We start from the raw sequence: 10,641 nt of genomic DNA, 5'->3' as shown, positions 1-10,641 counted from the left end.
GTGTTTTGGGATTTGGGTGGATTCCTTGTCCCAATTTAAATTATCATCACATCTTGCTAGAATGTAATTGTTTTACTGGAAAATTGGGTTTAAGACCAACATCAAATGTCCCTGATTTTTCCTCTCCTTAATGCAGATGAGTCACACAGACGTAGGATGAGCCCTTGAATCTATTTGCTATATGGGCACACTTACTTCATCATTCAACTGACATTTATGGAATAGCCATTATGTGTAACAGAAACTGCACTAAACTCCAGAGATAAAACAGTGACCACATATACAATTTCCTTGCTTCAAGGAGTAGTACTCTAATGGAGAAAACTAACATCACACAAGGAGATAAACAAGAAGGCAAGGACAGTTTGATATGATAAAGAGGAACTTGGGGGGCACCTGGGTGGCTCAGTTGGTTAGGTATCCAACTTTTGGTTTCAGTTCAGGTTATGATCTCAGGGTCCTGAGATAGGGCTCCACATGGGGCTCCATGCTCAGCACAGAGTCGGCTTGAGACTCTCTCCCTTTCCCTCTCCCTCCACCTCTGCCCCTTCCCCCATTCATGCTTAATAAATAACTAAATTTATTACTCTCAAATAACTAACTAAATAAATAAAATATTTTAAAAAGGAGAGAGAGAGAGAAACTTGGGTGTAAGTGAAAGCAGGTAGAGTTGACAAGAAGACCTTTCTGCAGAGGTAATATTAGACTGAAATCATGTGAAAGGATACATTAACTACATAGAGGGGAAGGACAGGAGTGAAGGCCCAGGTGTGGCCAATAACCTGTAAGTTATTAAAAACTTCAACCCATTCAGTAAAGCTAGAGCTTAGCAAGTATCTAAAGGAGTGAAGAGAGATGATGCTACTAGTAAGCTAGACAGAGGCCAGGTCAGGAGACAGCATGCTAAGCTAAGGAGCTTGAGTTTATTTGCTGACATTGAGAAGCTATAAAAGAATTTTTAGGCAAGGGAATAAATGTTCAGACTTGCTATTCCCTATGGTCACCCAGCAGTCAAGTGGAGAATATATTGGAGGTGAGATACAGTAGAATCTGAAAGAGAAATAAGGAGGCAACTATGCTAATCCATTGAGGAAGTAGAAAGAATCAGACCTGAAAAATTGACAGGAGATCTGGAAAACCTAGGGGAAGAGACTGAGACATTTGAAAACATCTTATATCTGTTTTATAGTAATTATTTTTTAATTAAAAAATTTAATTCCAGTATAATGAAGAGTGTTTTACTAATTTCAGGTGTACATATAGTGATTCAACAATTTATACATTACTCAGGGCTCATCATGATAAGTGCACTTGTAACCCCCTTCAATTATTTCAGCCATCTGCCCACCCACCTCCCCTCTAGTAACCATCAGTTTGTTCTATTCAGTTAAGAGTCTGTTTTTATGTTTGTCTCTTTTTCTTTGCTTATTTGTTTTTTTCTTAAATTCCACACATGAGTGATATTATATGGTATTTGTCTTTCTCTGACTGACTTATTTCACTTAGCATTATGCCCTCTAGAATCATCCATATTGTTAATTGCAAGATTTCATTCATTCTTTTTTATGGCTGACTAATATTCCATTGTGTGTGTGTGTGTGTGTGTGTGTGTGTGTGTGTGTGTACACACACACACACTACATCTTCTTTATCCATTCATCTATGGGTGGATACTTGGGTTGTTTACATAGCTAAGCTATTGCAAATAATGCTGCAATAAACATAGGGATGCATATATCTTTTCAGATTAGTGTTTTTGTTTTCTTTGGGTGAATGCCCAGTAGTGGAATCATTAGATCATATGGTAATTATTAATTTTCTGAGGAACCTCCATATTATTTTCCACAGTGGCTGCACTAGTTTGCATTCCTACCAACAGTGAATGAGGGTTCCATTTTCTCCACATCCTTGCCATTACTTGTTTCTTGTGTTTTTTATTTTGGACATTCTGACAGTTGTGAGGTGGTATCTCATTGTGGTTTTGATTTACATTTCCCTGATGATTAGTGATGATGAGTATCTTTTCATGTGTCTTTTGGCCATCTGTATGTCTTCTTTGAAGAAATGTCTAATCATGTCTTCTGCCCACTTTTAATTGGATTATTTGGGGGTTTTGTTGAGTTATATACATTCTTTATATATTTTGGATACTAACATTTTATCAGATACGTCATTTGCAAATATCTTTCAGATTCAATAGGCCATCTTTTAGTTTGGTTGACTGTTTCCTTTGCTATGCAAAAGTTTTTATTTTGTTGTAGTCCCAAAGGCTTATTTTTGCATTTGTTTCCCTTTGCTTCAGGAGACATATCTCGAAAAATTTGCTATGGCCAGTGTCAGAGAAATTACTGCCTGTGCTCTGTTCTAGGATTTGTATGGTTTCAGGTCTCACATGTAGGTCTTCAATCCATTAAGAGTTCATTTTTGTGTATGGTGTGAAAAAGTTGTCCTTGACCATATAATTGTGGGTCTATCTCTTGGTTTTCTATTATGTTCTATTGATTCATGTGTCTATCTTTGTTCTAATACTATATTGTTTTGATTACTACAACTTTGTAGAATATCTTGAAATCTGAGATTGTGATACTTCCAGTTTTGTTCTACTTTTTCAAGATTGCTTTGGCTAGTCAGAGTTTTTGAGGTTCCATACAAATTTTAGGATCGTTTGTCCTAGTTCAGGGAAAAAGGCTGTTGGCATTTTGATAGGGAATGCTTTAAATGTTTAAATTGCTTTGGGTAATACAGACATTTTTTTTTTTAAGCTGGGTACAGTATACTTTATTGAAGATGCATGACAAGGTTGGGCTCCCCAAGCCCCTCCCCTTCTTCAGGGGGCCTGGGATGGAAACTGTGTAGAAGTTGGGCAATTCTCAGTGTGTTGGGAGATGAGCTGAGGCAAGGACTCCCCAGCAGCTAAGGGCCTCTCTCTTCCTTTTGGTCTTATTGGGGCTGGCAGTCTAGGGTGTTCTTACTCCTTGGAGGCTTGTTGGTGCAGCCAAATTCATTGCCATATTGGAAAATAAGCTTGATAAAGTGGTCACTGAGAGCAATGCCAGCCCCAACATCAAAGGTGGAAGAATGGGTGTCATTGTTAAAGTTGCAGGTTCTCAGAGTACCTCCATGATGTCAAAGTTGCCATGGATGACCTTGGCCAGAGGGGTCAACTAGTTGGTGGTTCAAGAGGCATTGCTGACAATCTTGAGGGAGTTGTCCTACTTCTCTTGGTTTGTCTCCATCACAAACATTGGGGCATCAGCAGAAAGGGAAGAGATGATGACTCTCTTGGCCCCATACTTCAAATGAGCCTCACCCTTCTTCATGGTGACGAAGACCACAGTGAACTCTACAACACACTCAGCACCAACATCACCCCATTTGATGTTGGCAGGATCTCACTCCTGGAAGACGGAGATGGGCTTTCCATTGATGACAAGTTTCCTATTCTTAGCCTTGACTGTGCCATTGAATTTGCCAAGGGTGGAATCATACTGGAACATGTAGACCATGTAGTTGAGGTCAATGAAGTGAATGAGGGGTCACTGCAATAATAACCACTCTACCAGAATTAAAACATCTCTGGTGACCAGGCATCCCATACAGCCAAATCTGTTTACCTTCACCATCATGTCTCGGGGACATGGCTGGCACTGCACCAGACGATGCAGTTATCTGTTGAACAGGGAAGAGCAGAGAACCTGGGTAGTATAGACATTTTAACAATATTTGTTCTCTCAATCCATGAACATGGAATATCTTTCCATTTGTTTGTGTCGTCTTCAATTTCTTTCATCAGTGTTTTGTAGGTTTCAGAGTACAGGTCTTTAACTTTGTTAGTTAAGTCTACTCTTATATAATTTATTTTTGGTGCAGTTGTAAATAGAACTGTTTTCTTAGTTTCTCTTTCTGCTACTTCATTGTTAGTGTATAAAAATGTAGCAGATTTCTGTACATTGATTTTGCATCCTGTGACCTTACTGAATACATTTATTAGTTCTAAGAGTTTTGTGTGTGTGTGTGTGTGTGTAGTCTCTAGGGTTTTCCATATATAACAACTGCAAATAGTGAAAATTTTATTTTTTCCTTACCGATTTGGATATCTTTTATTTCTTTTTGTGTTGATTGCTGTGGTTACGACTTCCAGTACTATGTTGAATAAAAATGGAGGGAGTGGACATCCTTGTCTTGTTCCGGATCCTAACAGAAAATCCTGAAGTTTTTTTACCCTTAAGTATGATGTTAGTTTTGGGTTGTTCATATATGGGCTTTATTATGTTGAGATATGTACCTTCTAAATCTACTTTGTTGAGACTTTTTATCAAAATGATGTTGTTATTTGTCAAACGCTGTTTCTGCATCTATTCAAATGATCAGTGGCTTTTATCCTTCCTCTTGTTGATGTGATATATAACATTGATTGATTGGCAAATATTGATCCACCCTTGTATTCTGGTAATAAATCCCACTTGATCATTGTGAGTGATTTCTTAAATGTATTGTTGGATTTATCTTGCTAATATTTGTTGAGGATTTTTCCATCTATGTTCATTAGAGATAGTGGCCTGTAGTTGTTTTTTGTTTTTTGTTTTTTTGGTTTTTTTGTAGTGTATTTGTCTGGTTTTGGTATCAGGGTAATGCTGACCTCCCTCACAGAAAACTTCCAAATTTTGTTTCTTCTTCTATTTTTTGGAATAGTTTGAGAAGAATAAATATTAAATCTTCTTTAAATGTTTGATAGAATTCACCCGTGAAGCCATCTGGTCCTAGACTTTTATTTGTTGGGAGTTTTTGGATTACTAATTAAATTTAATAACTGGTAATAAGTCCATTCAAATTTTCTAATTTTCGATTTTGAAAAGGTTGTTTGTAGAAATTTATCCATTTAATCTAAGTTGTCCAATTTGTTGTCATGTAATTTTTCATAATATTCTCTTATAAGCCTTTGTATTTCTGTGGTGTTGGTTTTTCTTTCTCTTCTTTCATTTCTGATTTTATTTATTTGATTCTCTCTCTCTTTCTCTCTCTCTCTCTCTAATCTGGCTAAAGGTCTATCAATTTTGTTGATCTCAGAGAATGAGCTCCTGGTTTCATTGATCTGTTCTATTGTTATTTTAGTTTCTGTTTCATGTATTTCTGCTCCAATCTTTATTATTTCCTTCCTTCTACTGGCTTTGGGTTTGTTTTTTTCTTTTTCCAGCTTCTTTAGGTGTAAGAGTAAGTTGTTTGAGATTCTTCTTGCTTCTTGAGGTAAGACTGTATTGCTATAAACTTCCCTCTTAGAATAGCTTTTGCTGCATCCCAAAGATTTTGGACCATTGTGTTTTTATTTTCGTTTGTCTCCATGTATTTTTTTTCAATTCCTCTTAGATTTCTTGGTTGACCCATTCATTGTTCAATAACATGTTTTTTAACCTCCATGTAGTTGTGGTCTTTCCATATTTTTTCTTGTGGTTGACTTCTGGTTCAATAGCATTGTGGTCAGAAAAGATGCATGGTATGACTTTGATCTTTTTAAATTTGTTGAGATATACATCATGGCCTAATATGTGATCTATTCTGGAGAATGTTCCATATGCATTTGAAAAGAATGTGTATTCTGCTATTTTAGGTGGAATGTTCTGAATATATGTTAGGACAATCTGGCCCAATGTGTCATTCAAAGCCACTGTTTCCTTATTGATTTTATTTTTTTAATTTTTATTCATTATTTATTTATAAATAAATAAGTAAATATTTATTTATTTATAAATACTTATACTTACATATAAATATTTATATTTAAGTTTCTTTGTAAAGCTTGGTGGAGAGTTTTCATGTTGTACTAGTTCTCACAAGTATCCCTGTATCCAGGCTGAGTGGGGTGAGGGAGATGGCACCAACCAGCTCTTTTGTTCTTGGAGAAGTCTTTCTGAGATCCCTGTCCTTCCAGCACAAGCTTTGAGATTAGTAAACAAATCTCCCTCCCATATGCTGCAGGCATTTTTCAAACTGCTGCTTCTATGTTGTACCTTAGTAGGGTTGTTTTATGCTATCTCTTTAAGGGCTGAAACTCAGTTTCCCCTCACCTTCTGGCTCTCCCAGAGCCAAGACCATTGATTTTTTAAAGGTTCAGGTTTTAAGCCCCATTGATTGTAAGAATTTGCAACGTTAAGCCCCTCCGGTTTTCAAAGCCAAATGTTATTGGGATTCATCTCTCCAGTGTAGGTCCCCATGCCTAGGGTGCCTAGGGTGCCTGGGGTAGGGTTTGCTCCTCTTCTTTCTCTGTGAATGCAATGTCTGTCTCTTCCTCAGGTCAGCTTTGTTCCCAACTACGTTCCCGCCCTTCCTACCCTCTTGAATGTGGCCTCTTCTCTACATTAGCTATGGAGAGTCTGTCCTGCCTGTCTTTGGGTCATTTTATACATTATTTATATCAATGTGGGTGTTATCTAGGTGTACCTGTGGGGCAAGATGAGCTTAGGATCTTCCTACTCTGCCATCTTCCCTGGAAGTCCTCTCTCTTTTATAACAATTATTAAGTTATTCTGAGGTCATTCATTTTCTTGCCTGTGTTCCCCATCAGAACATAAGCTCTTTGGAGGTGTTATATTTATCTCATGGCATGTATATTTATGATGCTTTTCAAAGTATTTACACATAGTAATTACTTTTCATATCTGTTGGACAGATATGAGGAAACACATTTTTGCTTTTATACATAGTGCCTTATGTGATATGTAGAACTGCTTCATTTTTCAGATGGGGAGAGAGAGATTGACATGGGAAGGTGACCATCTTCTTATTTTCTCTTCATGTTCCATTCTTCTTTCCACATAACCACAATAATTTGTCAGGAAGGGAAAGAATATTTGAGTAGGGATGGTCATTCACAATTCATAGCTATTCCTCATTTCTTCCACTCTCATTAAGATAACTTTAAGATAAAATTATCACATATGTTTAACTTTTCAAAGCTTGATTTTTTTTTATCATTTTCACAGAATTAACAAAAGTAAAACAGAATGAAAGTAGATTCAATCATCTATTTCAGTTTATTTGGGGCTCAAGACTTAAGATACTTCAACAAAAAAATATTTTTTTAACTGAAGTTCACATTCAACTGGAGACTTTCTTAAGTTATTCATTGGCATGAACACTAGCATTGCAGAACTAGCATTTTGCACATCAGCTGTTAAAGTAAAATTTAATTATTTTGAAGGTATACATCTAATGTCTTCGCACATTCTATATTTATGTAAACAGGATAATGTATTTTTTCTGAAATAATATTTATAATTGTAAATGAAATGTTTATCTGAGAAAAGTTAGAGTTTATAATGACAGTATTTGAACAAGGTTATGTAATTTGTCCAACATCTACTTTCATCTATATCCTTTCCCTTGGGTATAAAGATACAGCAGCAAATGATATAGTAATGTAGCATTTTGGAGGATTTTTTGTACACACTGTGTATTGAACCAAAAGTCATTTACATCCTTTGTCCCTTTCCTTCCTTTACTACAGAGATAAAGATTCTTTAGAACCACTTAGAAAGCTTGTTGAGTCACAAATTCCTGATTTAGTGGGTTTGAGATAGAGATAAGAATTTCCATTTCTAACATGGTCTTAAGTGATCATGTTGATACTGGTCCAGTGACCACAAATTGGGAACCATTACTTTATAACAGAGACTGGAAAGCCACATTTACTTTCCTCAGTGTCTATGTGACCTTGTATATCTCAGTGGGGACTGAGTTATGTTGTAATAAAAACTGCCTAATGTAAGTGGCTTACAAAACAAAGCAATAGCTCTCAACTCAGGTTTCACGTACAAGGAAAGTCATTGTGAACTCATGAGTTCTCACTCTGGGACTCAGTCGTATATAGTTGTTATCTGGAATGTTCTATAGACAGTGACAAAGAGGAAAAGATGTGACAACTTTTACATTGGGGGGTCCTAAAGGTACAGCTCAGAAATAACATATATCATTTTTACTTAAATTTTCTTGACCAATGCAAGTGACTTGCCACACTTAATTTCTGAGGGACAGGGGAAGAGAGGGGAAGGTACTTACTTGGAAAGAAATGAACATGAATGGTAGTAAACATCTATAAGGCCCACCATAGATACAATTCTAACCAAAATGATATAATAGAAAGTCATTGAGTGGGTGCATCCAGGGGAGGAATAGACATGGAGGAATGCCCTTTCTGAATTCCACCCTCTTCAACAGACACTTTGTTTTTAACTGGAAGGTACATGTGATTTCTGGAGGTACAACATACATTCTGAGGTCAGAGGGATCAGTAAAGTGGAGGCTATCAGCCAAATCTGACCCACCATCTGTGTTTTGTAAATAAAGCTTTATTGAAACACAATCACATTTACTTATGTATTGTCTATGGTTACTTTCACCCTACAAGGGCAAAGTTAAGTAGTGGCTGTTACTTATAGCCCACAAAACCTAAAATATTTATTCTCCAGCCCTTTACAGAAAAAGTTTATCAACTCCCATGCTAAGGATTACAGACCACAAAGATAAAGAGAACTTGGATCCTTAATGACATGTTTGATTACCTATACTACTGTGGATTTCCTTTTTTAGATTTTTTTTTAAAGAGAAACATGAAACCTTATTTATTCAATCCAAGCTAGCAGGATTTATGACAACTGAAAGCATTTTTAACTGATATATCATTTCAAACATCTTGACATGCTAGAACACTAGGTATTATCCAAATTTTCAGATGGTAAAACAGACACAGAGGTAAAATGATTTGCCTAAGCTCATGTGGTTACCTATTTGGCAATGCAGTTCTATAGCCAGGAATACAGGTCCCCAGGTCAGCACACGCGTAGATGCTTTGCAGTATCATTTTTTTTATTGTGTTTCGCAAAATCTTGGGAAATGCATCATCATGCTGGGGAAGTTATAATAAACACAAAATCATCATAGTGACGAGTTTGGAAGAGATACTTGGATGTAAACACAGTAGAATTCCTATTTTTAATTTTGGGTGATGGTATAAGATTAGAGTATAAATAATAATTAGTAGCATGGATATAGGAAAGGGCAAAGTCTGGGAAATTTATAAAATGGAAATAGGGCACATATTTTTTGAGAATTTAATTTGTGCCAGGGTTTTGTACAGAGAAACATTATTTAATTCTTGTAACAACTCATGTAGGTGAGATATATTTTTATGTCCCTCTGCACATCAACAACCTGAGGCTCGGAGTTATAAAGATTTGTTTAAGGTCACACCAGTAGTTTAAAGGGAAGCTCAGTTTAGAGTTTTTATTTCCTAATAGACCATGTTTTTCTGTCTCTTTCTTATCCCTCTGTCTCTGTCTCTGTCTCTCTTCCTCTCCCTTTCAAATACAGTAAGGTGTCAGACAGAAGTGAGTGGATAAGTTTAGGAGAGCTCTGTCTTTGATGGTGCCTCACTTTCCTTTTATTTTCTTTCCCTTTCCAATAGCTATAAGCCTTTTTCCCACTGTCACCTTCCTAGGAGTAAATGTGGTCCCTGAACCATAATCTTCACTATTACTAGGAACTTGTTAGAAATGCAAATTCCTGGGCCTACCCCAGATTTAAAATATCAGAAGAGCTAGAAATCCCAACCCAGAAATTTGTGTTGTAAAAGCCCTCGGGTTATTGTGATGGACTAAATGTTGAGAACTACTTCTCTGTGACACTGTATTCAGGCTCTGATAGCTACCCTCTTATTTCCTTGAGTTCCCAGCTGAACAGAACTCTCACCTAAGCATGTGAAGAATGTGAAGCTTCTTCAAAAGGAAGAACTCAACATGGCATACTTTTTTCCTAATCTGGAGTATTTGCATTTTAACAGGAAGTTCTGGGTGCTAGATATGGAATAAGTGCACTGAATAAATCAACAGAGGAAGGAGGGAAAAGACTTCTGCAAAGGTAAGGCAGAAGTATGTACATTGTGGTAGGTCTGGTGGAGGGTGATAAAATTCAGTAAGCTATCTACACATTGTAATAGCATAGAGATTGAGAGTTTTAAAATCCGGATAAAAGGGATAGTGGCCTGGGACACCTGAGTGACTCAGTTGATTAAGTGGCTGACTCTTGACTTCAGCTCAGGTCATGATCACAGGGTCCTGGGATCAAACCCCACATTGGACTCTGTGCTCAGCGAGGAGTCTGCTTAAGGATTCTCTCTCCCTCTCCCTCTCCCCCTTCCCACCACTTGCGCACTCGCTCTCTCTCTCTAAAATAAATAAATAAATCTTAAAAAAAAAAGTGATGGCTGCCTGATGATGGAAATGTTGAATTTGAGGTTTGGTTATTGAAAAAAAAATTATGTGACATATACTCAGGTCTAGCCAATATACCAGTGAACAAAAGACAGCATCCCTGACTTCATAGATCTTGTAAACTAGGGGAGGAGATAGAGTTTGATGAAAGAATTTGAACAGAGACCTAACTGCAATGAAAATGAACCTTGCAAATGTCTGAGGAATGACCATCTAAGCAGAGGAATAGCAAGTGTGAGGATCCTGTGGTGAGAATACGGACCAACAAGGCCAGGATGACTAGAATGGAATGAAGAAGGCGAAACATCTAGGAAATGACGTAGAGAGATATTCCACAGAAAGATCAAGGATTTGAGATTTTATTTAAGTGTGATGAAAA

The 10,641-nt window shown here is 36.9% G+C and overlaps 1 pseudogene; it reads right to left on the bottom strand.

Moving 5' to 3' along the window:
- Nucleotides 1–3,107: 3,107 nt before the first annotated feature.
- Nucleotides 3,108–3,623, bottom strand: LOC117804406 (annotated as a pseudogene).
- Between the last annotated feature and the right edge of the window lie 7,018 nt (nt 3,624–10,641).

Source organism: Ailuropoda melanoleuca, chromosome 1, assembly GCF_002007445.2.
Source record: "Ailuropoda melanoleuca isolate Jingjing chromosome 1, ASM200744v2, whole genome shotgun sequence".
Lineage (NCBI taxonomy): Eukaryota > Metazoa > Chordata > Mammalia > Carnivora > Ursidae > Ailuropoda > Ailuropoda melanoleuca.
Note: the sequence above shows the minus strand (reverse complement) of the source record. Positions and strands in the feature narration are given on the sequence as shown.